Raw genomic sequence first — 13130 nt, 5'->3', positions numbered from 1 at the left:
GCATTCTAAACGCAGGTTAATAAGGGGAAACGTACCATGCTTACAGGCTAATTGCAGCCTTCCTTGTTGCCGCCTTTTGGTGAGTGACAAACATTTCTTCGGTTTGTGTTGTAGTCATAACTCACGCTACTGACATGTTTCTAATTTGACCACCTGTTTCCAGCTATATTTGTCAATTATTCGATGCTACTACATTTGGGGTTCAGTTTATAAAGTAACTAGTTAGCTAGCCATGCCTTGAACTCATGTTTGAAAATAAACTAGTTACTGTACCTATGACAAATTGAAATGTATAACCAACTATGTAGGTTAACCAGCTGTTTGCCATTAGCTCCTGCTGCCAATAGGGTCTATTAATGTTAGCAAGCTGTAATGGTTGTCCCGAACAAGCACTTTGCATGCGATTTCTAGATACAAATCGTATAGCTAGCTAGCTAGCTATGGCAAGCTGTATGGCAGGCAATTTTAACAAATATTCATTACATTTTTTATATGAGCAATCCAGATGTTTGACTTAAAAAAACCTGAACCCTCTGGGTTCCCAGGACCAGGATTGGGAATCACTGCCCTACACCTTCAATATTTAGCTTTCTCTCAATTTTGGGACACATTCATGTGAAAATGGAGGTGGGGGGAATGGGTTAATATGAAATTCTGAAAGGGCAGTGTCAAAAGCTTGCAGATATCTCAGAACCTGTTAATTATTAGATTTAACTGCCTTGCTCAGGGACAGAATGATAGATTGTTTACCTGGACGGCTCTAGGATTAGATCTAACAACCCATCTGGTTACTTACAGTTGACAGAGTCTAAAAAGATGAAATTGCTACCAGATGAATGTGCAACCTAATCCCATGACTATTATGTCATTATGGAGCTTGGTTTTAACAATTTGCCAATTGTTGCTATATATTTACTGTTTAATAAGTCTCCAAAAGTATTTGAGGTTTTTAAAGATTGTTGATAAATGTGTTAAAGTTAATAATCATAACAAATTAATAATCAAAATTATTTTTTATGTTCTACCTTTGGGGGAAAGATTGATAATATCCTCATCAACATTAGTTTACATTTAGGCAGTGTATTTAAAACTACAAATATCAAAACTAAGCTTCTTGTACTGATGTTAACCATAATAAACGTTCATACCATCTGTCAACTGAATTACACTTAAAGACAACTTCATCTACCCCTACAGAATTCTACTTATAACAGTTACAGTGGACACTTTTAAACAGTGTTTTTCCATCAATTGCATTTTGAGGTGTTTTGTTATAATAAAGCATTGTTCTTTCCAAGCAAACTGCTAGACAGAAGTAAGTGGGAGATTTGAAAGCGAGTGGTAACTTTTGAAACTTACTTATTTGCACACCATGTCTCTAACTGCCAATTGACAATATAATCTCTCTCTCTGATGGTAAACTAAATGGCACCAAAGCTGACAATTTTTTTTATTTGATTAATTAATCCCAAATGTATTTAAAAAGTAATTTGTGTTGATAATGTTTCATTTTCTGTAATTACACTACTTAATCCCCATATTACATGTCACGTGTTACTATTTAACCCCCAGTGTCCCAGTACCCCTGTTTAGGAACTACTGTTCTAGAAGACATGGAGACGGAATGGGTGGCTCAGTAGAGACCTCTCAGGTTCAGACCTTCCTAAGGACACTCAACAAATCAGCCACAGAGTACAACCAGCTCCCCTATATAACTCACAATATTTAACCTTTGATACGTATTGCTGTAGTCATTATTTTCAATGTTTGTGCCCTGCACTGTCAAATGCATTGCAAGTTTGATGAATGAACAGTGTCCATCACCTAAATCCTTCCCCAAGACAGCCAATGAGTGGCCTGGGTGTAAGTGTTGTGTGGCTCCCTGCAGGGGTCCAGACAGAGACAGATGGAAGGCTGCAGCCATGGGGAGGCCGGGGTCTCTTCTCAGGACCGGATACAAACAGGACTGACTGAGAAGAGATGAACCTAAATAAAAGCTGGACTTCCACAGAGCTGCTCGTCCACTAACTGTCACTTCAATAGATAGGACGAGCATCTAGGATAAAAAGAAGCCAGGCTATGCAGTATGCTCAATAGAGTGCTGCTGGGTAGGGTTTAATAGCGGGAGCCGAGTTACAGAGATTTACTGGGATATCCCGCCCATACCCAATCTCATTTCTGAGGATAAATAATGTAGAGGAACCGGTAAATTAACCGATAAATTACATTAAATGATTTCTATGAACACTGCGACATCAAATAGAACTGTTAAATGATATGCAATATCTAAATCTGGCTTGTCCATGAATTTCTCTGCACCGCTATCTGAACGATCAGTCATGAATTCTCTGTGTATGTGTGTGTGTTTGCGTGTGTGTCTGTGAGTGCGGGTTATTGGCCCATCCACAGGGGGTACCCCAAAAGAATGAGAGATCGTAGGACTACTGCTGAAGTGCACAGAAGAGGGGTTCTCTGGGTGGTAAAAACAGTTGCTGGTACAGTAGCAGTAAAAGGTTGGGATCCATCGTCCTTGATGTGTATTTTTGGGTGGAGGTGGGTTAGACCCAATGAGTGATACTCAACTGGTTAGACACTAATATGCTGCAATTGAATTTCTCTTTATGTCAGAGGGGAGTCTGCGCCATATGTTCTCCTCCCACACAGCTGTGTCCTCCACCCCAACTCAACCTGCACCAACCAGCCGAAACCTCGGAGGTCAAGTGTTAGAGGTGCAAAGTCAAGTTCAACTTGGATGATCGTTGGCTGTGCTGTCAGCTAGACAGTGTCTGGGGTCCAGAGCAGAGATTGGAGTCACCACTAATACACACATCTGATTGCTATGACTGATGGAGTTAGTTCAGCGTGTCCAGTCTTCAATGCGTGTAAGTGGACCTGTCTGTTTGTGTGTGTGTTGGTCAGTGTACATTTTCTAATTCTTTGGGTTTGTGCATTGTTTTCTAAGTTGGGTAATACACACACAACACCAACTCACATGCTGGCACAGTTGGTTGGTCCACACCTGGAACAGATAAAGGACCTTTCATGTTTCAGGGGCTATCCTGAGGTCAGTGATGGCTGGTGTTGAGAGGCAGTTTTACTAGGCGATAGCAGAGAAGGGTAACAAATTAAATGAAACCATATACAACCAGGTGCCGTGGAGTAAAGAGAGTTTTATTAGTCAACCAACTTTGATTCCTTCCCTCTTAGATTTTTTTCCCCTACTCGACATCATGTCTCACAGACTGTAGCTTCTTGTTCTTGAAGAAATAACCCCATTTTTTGTATCATTTGGTTTATCAACAGTGTATATGTAAGTATACATACTTGTCAAGTTGTTTCAGGGATTTATCACATGTTTAAAGAAGACAGGCTGCTTTTTACTGAGTCTTCCTCTCTACCGTATTAACCTCTATCCTCAGGGCTTTTGCCTCAGTAACTCTTACATGACACACGCCATTGTAAACGATGCTGCTTCAAAGCCTGGATCAAACACGTGCGCACACACACACACACACACACACACACACACACACACACACCCTTCAACAGTAAATACTGTAACAACAATACACTTGCCATGTACAAATACACAGATATGGTCACTCCCTTATCCCATATTTATAGTTTAATGCCAGTGGATCAAACAGCTGATAAATTCTCTTACATGAGAGAAAAGCTTATAAAAATGCTGTGAATACTCTGATTATGCATATCCAAATAATAAGTGATTCAATTCCTGTGTTATTATAGGACTGAGTTGTGTAAATTGACCTTCCTATATATATAAAAAAAAAAGAAGACCTTCCTATACTTGCCGTAACAGTGGAATGATGGTGGTTCACAGTATCATTTACCAGTACACGCATATTAATTAAGCTGATTTACAAACCATAGGCAAAGCCAAACGGCCAGTCATTTGTACTAGACACATTTCAATAACATTGCTGTTTATAGTGCTTTCCCATATTTTTGTAGGTAAAATGTATTTGAATTATGCAAAAAGTTGCAGTGGAAATGCCTTTATGCATAAATATTGATAGAATAACTATCATAACCCTAACCCTAACATATTGTATAGTCAAACAATGATTATGTGGTCTGATACTCTAACTCTGACTCTAGAAATAATGTAGTTCATTAGGCTACAGATTAAAATACTTATGAAGTCAATCAATCAATCACATTTATTTATAAAGCACTTTTTACATCAGCAGTTGTCACAAAGTGCTTTTACAAAACCCCAAGGAGCAATCAACATTAGTGTTGAATTTCAGTGGCTAGGAAAAACTCCCTAAGAAGGCCGAAATTTTGGAAGAAACCTAGAGAGGAACCAGGCTCTGAGGGACAAGCGTGATGGTACTTTGCAGGATAATGTAAGTGCACAGGACAAGCATGATGGTCCTGTACAGGATAATGTTAGTGCACGGGACAAGTGTGATGGTCCTTTACAGGATAATGTAAGTGCACGGGACAAGCATGATGGTCCTTTACAGGATAATGTTAGTGCACGGGACAAGTGTGATGGTCCTTTACAGGATAATGTAAGTGCACGGGACAAGCATGATGGTCCTTTACAGGATAATGTTAGTGCACAGGACAAGCGTGATGGTCCTTTACAGGATAATGTAAGTGCACGGGAAAAGCATGATGGTTCTTTACAGGATAATGTTAGTGCACAGGACAAGCGTGATGATACTTTACAATAATAAGTTAATCGAGTGTCTTAATCTGGTGGCATGAAGATGTGGCTGCCATTTGACAAAAAAAGGTACTGTAATCAATATCTTCAACTGGGTACTGCGAAGCATTAATTCTGATTGGTTGATAGGCTTGGTATAAGTAAGCAGTAAGGTACGACGGGTTGTGGTATATGACTTGGCCATGGTATAATAGCATTACATTATGAACCCCCAAAACTCCTGATTAACCACAATTAGAGCAGTGAACGTGATGTGATGTCATAGCCTGGGTTTTGTGATATATAACCAATCACAGCTATGAGCTGTTCTTAGGCACAATACATTGCAGAATGGTATTGGATATGCACCACAGCACTTCAGGACTTATTGCTTATATATAGTATTGTGTTGTAATTGCATTAAGAGTTATAAAGAGTTTGTCATAAGTTTGAAGGAGTTTGTGTTACACTGCCAATATACCACTGCTGCACACTTGTGTCCATCCACTCTGCTACAGCTCTTAGCCATACTATATTTGTTATTTACCTCACGCCCTTGTGTTTTTTGCTTATATAACAACAATAGTCTTTTGTAGCCTAGCTGTATACGTGTGATTTGTTTATGGAGCGTAGGTTCCAAGACCACTGGGAGCACGTTTGTTATTTCACACTACAGTTTTTGTGACCAAACTATCAGTCCAAACATCAGCAGAACATTACCTTTTACAGTATTGGCTCTACATGACCACTCATTGCTTTTTATCCCAAATTGTCAGTTAGGTGGATACACCACTGGTGAGGAAATTGAAATCTTTTCATCATGTTGATTTAACTATACTCAGATGAAAAGATGCTGTTACTAAATGTATTTTTCTATGATTTTATTCTGAGAAAAATACATTCATTAAGTTGCTATTTAAAATGCAATTTAAAATCTAACAAGTACTTCAATCAATCAGTAATTTTCAAATTGACACAGTCGAGATTAAACATTTTACACTGAAGAGAGGTGATATTTCTTACTTAAGAGGTTGTAAAGTTAAGTTAATTCTCATGTTTTTACTGTCTTTCATTATGGAATTCAAATATTGTGCTTTGTAATTTTCTTTTAACTCTTTCTGTTTGACTTATCTAGTGTGGTGGTAATTTAGATCAATCTTCAATAATTGAAATAAAGTGTGTAAGTAATATCTGTTAGTAGTATCTATCTGACATACAGTATGTTGAAAGATGTGTTTTCAATGGTTGGGAAAATAGAATAGATATAGGCATTGCTTTCCTAACATTTCTGTGTAGAACAACAAATGTAAATTAAATCTTTACTTGAAAATGCTTTCTGGAATATATTTATAATCATCATTATTATAATAATATTTTTTACAATCTTATTTAGGGATTGCTGTGTAATATGTTTATATGTACAAGTTATGGCACCTGCCGTCTTGCTGTGTGTGGTTTACTCCAGGTGAGTTTTGTCAAGCTGTGTGTCAAGAGTAATGTTGGGAGTATCTACTGCTGTGTCTTGCACAATGTAATGATCTCCATGGATCTGTTATAGGCTGTTATTCCATATGATGGTGCAGTTACTTTTTGTTTTGGGGAAACCTCGATATGCTGTGTGCGAATGTGAGTGTGTGTGTGTGTACTGTATCTGGGTGTGTGTTCTTGCTTGGACTAGATTTAGCTCCACACAGATTCCGTTTCTTCTCTGAGACTGATCTGTGACACATAGATCCCTGCATAGTTTCCAGTGCAGGTGTAATTCCCTGTAAAACGTCCTTTCATTTACTGCCCTTTGGGAGCACACTGTCTCTGGGCATGAAAATCAATAGGCTGGTGGAAAGGAATTGGGCACGCTCTCTCAGCCACAGTAAGGCAGCAGTTAGGGTAATTCTGTAATGGCAGGGAGTGGGGTGTGGGATATCCATCGCTCTATCTGAAGAAGATAAATGTTTTACAACACCATGGTTTAACCTCTTCCTTTCCTCTTCACACTGCTCCCACCTTCTCTGAAGGATCTATCCAGGAACGTTCTTCAGAGCTGTAGCTCAGTATGGGGGCTGGGGGGTGGGGCTGGATTCAACCTCCCAGGCACCCTTCACCTTCCTGGGATGTACCTTCAGACTCTTAATGCTCAATAACCTTGCCGAGGTAGCCCGGGGCATCTTAGCATATAGCTGATATTCTAAAAAACCCAGTTGTTTTAAAGGGAAGCCAAGCGGAAAACATGCATGGAATCATACCATATACTGCATGTATAATGTAGCGTACGACACTCAGTAGCCCCGTGAATCTTAAAGCCATAATGCAGACCTTTAAGCGTGCAGAGCAGGTAATACCAGGATATACCAATGGGGTGGATTACCCAGAACAAGTAGTAGGACCTAACAAGGAAGTAAAAGGATGAAAGGAAGATAACTAGACATTTGGATGTGTCAGAATGCGGTGCGCTGTCTTTTACCCTGCTGCTAATGATTTGACCAATAAAGCATTCCTCAGCATGAGAAGCAGTCGCAGTAGAGGAGTGGGAGGGCCCTGTGGAGGAACGGGGAAGACTGAGGCCTTGGTAGTGCGTTGCTGGGGGGGATCCCTTCCACGGCTTACTGTCCAATCTCAGTGACGTTTTTCAGCTTCCAGGGGAGACGAAGACGACAATTCATTCTGCGAGAACAGGACCTGGGGAGGATCTCATCGTGCCTGCCTGGATTGGCACCAACACCAATCACTTGTTTCTGATTTATTAGATAGCTGAGGAAATTAATTTTGTTCCGAAATGCACGGTCGGAAATTAGATGGAGAAAGTGTGTGAAAGAATCTGTGATTGTTTTCCCCCCACCGTCCCTCCGGTGCTGCTGATAACCGCTGATCTCTTCGACACCATTAATGAAAACTTATTTTATTCAGAGCCAGAAAAGAGTGGAGCGCACCAGCTAAGCTGTAATTAACTTTGCTATCTCCTCAATCCTCGATGTCGTCTTAACCACCCATTAACATCCCCCCAAAACCTTGTCCTGCTCTCCGCTTCCTGTTCCTAAGCCGGGAGCCCAGAGTGGGGAGAGCAGATTGCCAGACCTGGCTGTCTGTCCACTCAGCTCTGACACTCTCTGACCCTATCACCATGGACAGCAGACACAGTGGATTTACCCTTGCTGTGCCTGGTTAAATCTTATTGTAAAGTTGTGCGATGTTGAGGTATGCTCGTCATAACATGTAATACTGGTATAATGTGAAATAGTTTTGGTTCTATTTTGGATAATGCTCAAAGCTTCACCAATAGTTTATTTGAAAGCAAATGGCATATATTCCCACTAACTGGCTGAAACAATTCGTTTGTGACTCCCTGGCTGAACCAGTTTGTTAATGACTCCCTGGCTGATTCCATTGTTTGTAACTCTGCTGGTTGTAACTAGTTAACAGGTTCTATCATTTCTCAGGTAGCGATGATTCTTCTGTAAACAACATTTATAATCACTCTTCCAATCTGTGTTTACAGGTGTTTCTGCAGCTTTAATAGTCCAGTATTGGCTTCACAGCATATACTTTGCGTAAAGGACGTTGTTTTATTTGCGTTGTAAGTTATAGTCATAATTTCTCTCCTATATCACCCTCATCCAGAACTTAACGAATACCAGCCTTACCCACCCCCTATGAAATATTACCTTCATCCAGCCTTTATCAAATTTCACCCTAATCCGGCCCCTATCAAATATCACCCTCATCCGGACCTTATCAAATATCACCCTCATCCAGCCCCTATCAAATATCACCCTCATCCAGACCCTATCAAATATTGCCCATATCCACCCATTATCAAATATCACCCTCATCCAGAACTTAACGAATATCACCCTCACCCAGCCCCTATTGAATATCAAGCTTATACAGCCCCTATCAAATATTACCCGGACCTAGACCCTATTAAATATGACCCTCTTCCAACCCATATAGAAAATCACCCTCATCCAACCCATATCAAATATCACCCGCATCCAGCACCTATTGAATATCAACCTCATCCAGGCCCTGTCAAATATCTCCCTGACCTGGATCCTATCAAATATACCCTCATCCAGCTCTTATCAAATATCACCGTCATCCAGCCCCTTATTAAATATCACCCTCATCCAACCCATATCAAATATCACTCTTATCTAGCCCCCATCGAATATCACCCTCATCCAGCCCCTACTGAATAACACCGTGATCCAGCCCGATCACATATCAAACTCATCCAGCCCCTATCAAATATCACCCTCAATCTTTCGAATAGTAGTTTTCTCTGATTCTACTTTTTAATTTGTTTTGCTCTGTGTTCTCCCCCTTCAAGCCTTTCATCCATGTTCCGATTGTAAAATGCCAATTGGTAGAAACAATGATCAGAACTTATTGAAGAAACTTGCTTGAAGAAAGAAAGAGTGTGTCAGAATGAGAGTTGCTGGGTGAGACTGGATGAGGGGAATGTCACTCTGAGGCAGATTTTTTCATGTGGTGTAGAGGGGGTCAGGAGTGGCTGAGAGATTCAGTAATGGTGCCTATTTTTTATACTCAGAAGGAAATGAAAATGATTTGAATAGGTGACTAGTTTTGCCCCATGCAGTTCCATTCTATTCTGCTTGTCAGTCTGTCTTTCTGTATGTCTGTGTCCTTTTTAACCCCCCCCCCATCTGCCCCAACATCTCTCCTCTTGCCCCCCTTTTCATTGGCGGAAACCCAAGGTTATGGCGCGGCTGGACATCTAATCAGACTGCCAAGTTAAGGCAAAGCATAGGTGCTGAATTTGTTGTTTCCCTCATACCCAAATTGCTAGCCATTCGTCCAAATGGCATTATGCATTCAAGCCTGGGTCCAGTCTCCATCTCACACAACGTCATGATAAATGAAAATGACCTTGGGAAATAGAAAGGTTGAAATACAATGATTTTATATTTTTATGAATTCACACTCTCCTGTCACTGACCGTGCAAGCGGAGCCGGGAACGCCCGCTCTCTCACATGTCTAATACGTACGAATCTGAGCATTTGAACTTGATTGAGGCAAAATGGAGGCCATGGCTACATATGTGAGCCATTATGGGTAATTGAGGCAGTTATGTCTCTTGTCCCTTTGACCTACAAGGATAATTTTTTGCACCTTGTCAGAAATAATAAAAATGGAGCAGGTTCTTTTTGAATACCAACTCTGTTTGCTCTTTTGAGATTTATTTTTAAAACAATTTGCTTAACAATTAGTTTCCATAAATGTTTGAGAGGAACCATGGTTGCTCTGCTTAGTGTCCCAAAACTTGCAATGGGCAGAAGGCGGTGCGTGTTGGGGAAAACACATGCACACAGACATACTTGTGCCACCACACTGAAGATGAAAGGAACATCATACAAAATCATCTAAAGTTATTAGAAAGTTAAATATCTTCTTTAAATTCAGTACATTTGTGTAAATCATCGATAGGTACGGTTAAACAATAAGCATATGAGGAAATGTCGTATTAGATTTCTGTAATTTAATTGATTTTGACTGCTGTAGCCTGAAGCGCTTGACAGCAGTAGACTGAAGTCTGGGAACATGTGATTGCTTCTGATTACTTGTAAGACAAGGATTTTGAAGAATCACATGAAAATAGGATGAACACATTTAGATGCATTGTGGATTCTCTCCTGCACCCATCCCTGGTCTGCCGTGGAGTCCACCTGGCAGTACCCTGTTTAGCCAGTAGATGGCGGGCCATGTTCAGGTTTCCGTGGTGTCGCGGACTGAGCTTGGCTCGCTCACCCGTGACTTGCGACAGCTCTCGGGGAGGCCTCCCCAGCCTGCCTCCCCCATCCTTCTAACACTCCCCCTCCCTCCCTTCCCCATCCAGGGGGCAGAGTCACCGAGGTGGCAGTTCTAACAAGCTGCTGGGGACCGCAACGCTCAAATGAGCCGAATCAAAGAGAAAAGGGGGAGTGGGATAGGTAGCGCCATGAACCCCATGCAGGGAACAGGCATTCTGCTGAATATGAAATGAATTGGTAAGGCCTGACATGATAAGCTCAAGGATAACCCACTACACAGTCGGCACATTTACCCCGACGCCATTCAGACCCTTCATTTCAGACAGGAAGAAAACGAAACAACAACAACAAAAACACAACAGCCCCTAACCGTGGCTCAGCCGTCCTTGGCGTGTGACTGGGCCGATAGAAATAAAAGGGAGACATAATTATGAAGACGTTGATTTCGTATAACCCACAAGATGTGGGCTGTTGATTTGCCGTGTGCCGAGTTGTGCATGGGCACCCTACCGCTGCGTGTTTGGTTGTGTATGAGCTAGTCCTGTTTTGTCCCGGCGCTGCAGTGTCTGTCCACAGCCCCACTTACCGAGGGGTACTCGGGTGATTGAAGCCGGGCTAAAACCGCAGAGATCTTTTACATTCAGAGATCTGGTGGATCTGGCATACATAGGAAAGACCTCCTGTGTGATTCTTCTGCCTCTCCTCAGTCCGGTCTTCAGTCCTCATTCTTCCTCCCTCTCTTTCTGATTCTTCATCTCTCCCCGTTGCTCTCGATATCCCGGTGCATCTCTCATCTCTCGTAGGCTGTCCCCTTGGGGTCCCCACTGAGCTGGCGTCAGGTCAGCCCTCAAAAACATTGAATAATGAAAGAAAAGCTCCATTCTGTTGCCCCCCCCCCCCTCACCACCACCACCACCACCACACTGCACCCCCGTAATCTGCCACCTCCTAAATGCACACTTGCATCAAACACATGCACACACACACACACACACACACACCCTGACACATAAATATCCGTATACACTTACATTCTAACTGGACATATACTTCATTTCACATACATGGAAGCCAGAAAACAAGGAAATCCTTAGAAAATGTAAAAGCCTGTGTTATGTATTACTGTCTGGAATGCGCCAGCAAAGGCTGCCATTCAAATTGTTCATCCAAAGAAGGGAATGGGAAACGGGGTGTAACAGAATGTGAATGGTAATGCTTCAGTTTTATGTCCCCATTTTGTCCCCATCCGCACAATCTCTTCGCCCCGAACTCAAGATTTACAATGATTCCACAATTTACAGAATATACAGAATACACAGGAAAAATGGCGACGTCTGAAATCTTTTCACTCTCTCCCTCTCTTGTGCGTTTTTGTGTTTTTCAGCTCCAGTGAGCTTAAAGAATTGCAGAGTGAACATTGCTTCACCCCAGGCCCTCAGCCTTTTCTGCCAGATGCTCTTTTGCTACATGCCTGCCTGAGAAGACCCCACATGCTTATTTAAAGGTAATGGCACCTTTCTTATACACCTTACACTAGCTTAGGAAGGCCGAAACACCTCCTTCATGATTAACGCTGCCTTTAGCTTCTGCTGCTGTATCAGGCACCACTCTGGCACTGCTGCATATAGAAATATTACACTGATATAGTTTGCATGAAAAGCAAAGTGCTAGGATATCATTTTACTTGCTGTGATACTTGCGGCGTTTTCAACAATATAACAATTAAACTGGGTTAATATTCTCTTTAAATACTAATTACAATACCATTTCTTGTAATTAGCAAAGCGGTAATAAGGAATACATAAAGAAATATAAAGGAATTGCTTCGTGTATTTATCTGAGTATTTGACTTCTCAAATCCAGCAGAAGTTCGCAAAGAAAAAGTTCCCTCTTTTCCCAAAAATACATCAATTCCTCTGATGAATAGGGAAAAAGCCTGCATGGTTCAGCATCCACTGTATGTCTGTTCTCTGCTTTCCACAGTGCTTTGACCCAGGGAAGGCAGTGCTAGACTGCCGTATTTAACAAGGTGTCTGTGACCTCTCTGTGAGCTGTGGTACTGGCAGGGGGACCTACTATGGAGTACCTCTGTCACTGTCATCATCCATCTGACCGGGATGTGTGTTGTTAGTGCCCTTGTTTTTTACGCAGACACTCCGTGCTGTTTGAATATCTGCGACTGTCCCCGACCCAGGTGGACACACGTTACGTCTCCGTGCCTCTAGACTGATGTGTCCAATTCTAGTATCGTCCTTTTGTGAGGACGTTCATATTAAAAAAAAAAGTTTTGGCTACAACACTTTGGAAAGGTTTTTCGTTTATAGAGCGTTGTGTTCAGCTGCTCATTATCAGCAAGGTTTCCGTTTATAATAGCTAAAAAAAAGGGGGACAATGTCCTGTGTGTTGATCTTAGACAGTAAATCATTTCTAAATGCTTTTGTGAGCGTCTTCCCCTTGTGGAGGGCTGGAGATGTTTTTGCTTTGGTTTTTCTAGGCAAGCACAAAGAAAGCAATCTCTCCATAAAGCCACTCAAAAACGAGTAAACGGACAAAAGGTTTTGGGGAGAATCTGGGACGCATCAGAATCAAATCTGCCCCTTCGCTCACCCTCTCCCAAACAAACACAAACAGTGAAGCCATCTCCTCCCCCCGGAGCCAAAGAAGCCCCTCTCCTAGGAATCGC

General features: G+C 41.7%; 1 protein-coding gene across 1 annotated transcript in view; it reads left to right on the top strand.

The window, feature by feature from the left end:
- Positions 1 to 1505: 1505 nt before the first annotated feature.
- The window catches only part of zfhx3 (zinc finger homeobox 3), a 351767-nt gene continuing 340142 nt past the window's right edge, over positions 1506 to 13130 (top strand). Inside the window, exons 1-3 of the mRNA XM_034287022.1 lie at positions 1506 to 2513; positions 2629 to 2882; positions 11832 to 11951. The gene's annotated coding sequence lies outside the window, so the exon portion shown is untranslated. The remainder of the gene's footprint in view (positions 2514 to 2628; positions 2883 to 11831; positions 11952 to 13130) is intronic.

The sequence above is a fragment of the Esox lucius genome, chromosome 2, assembly GCF_011004845.1.
Source record: "Esox lucius isolate fEsoLuc1 chromosome 2, fEsoLuc1.pri, whole genome shotgun sequence".
NCBI lineage: Eukaryota > Metazoa > Chordata > Actinopteri > Esociformes > Esocidae > Esox > Esox lucius.
This window is presented reverse-complemented; position numbering and strand designations above follow the sequence as displayed.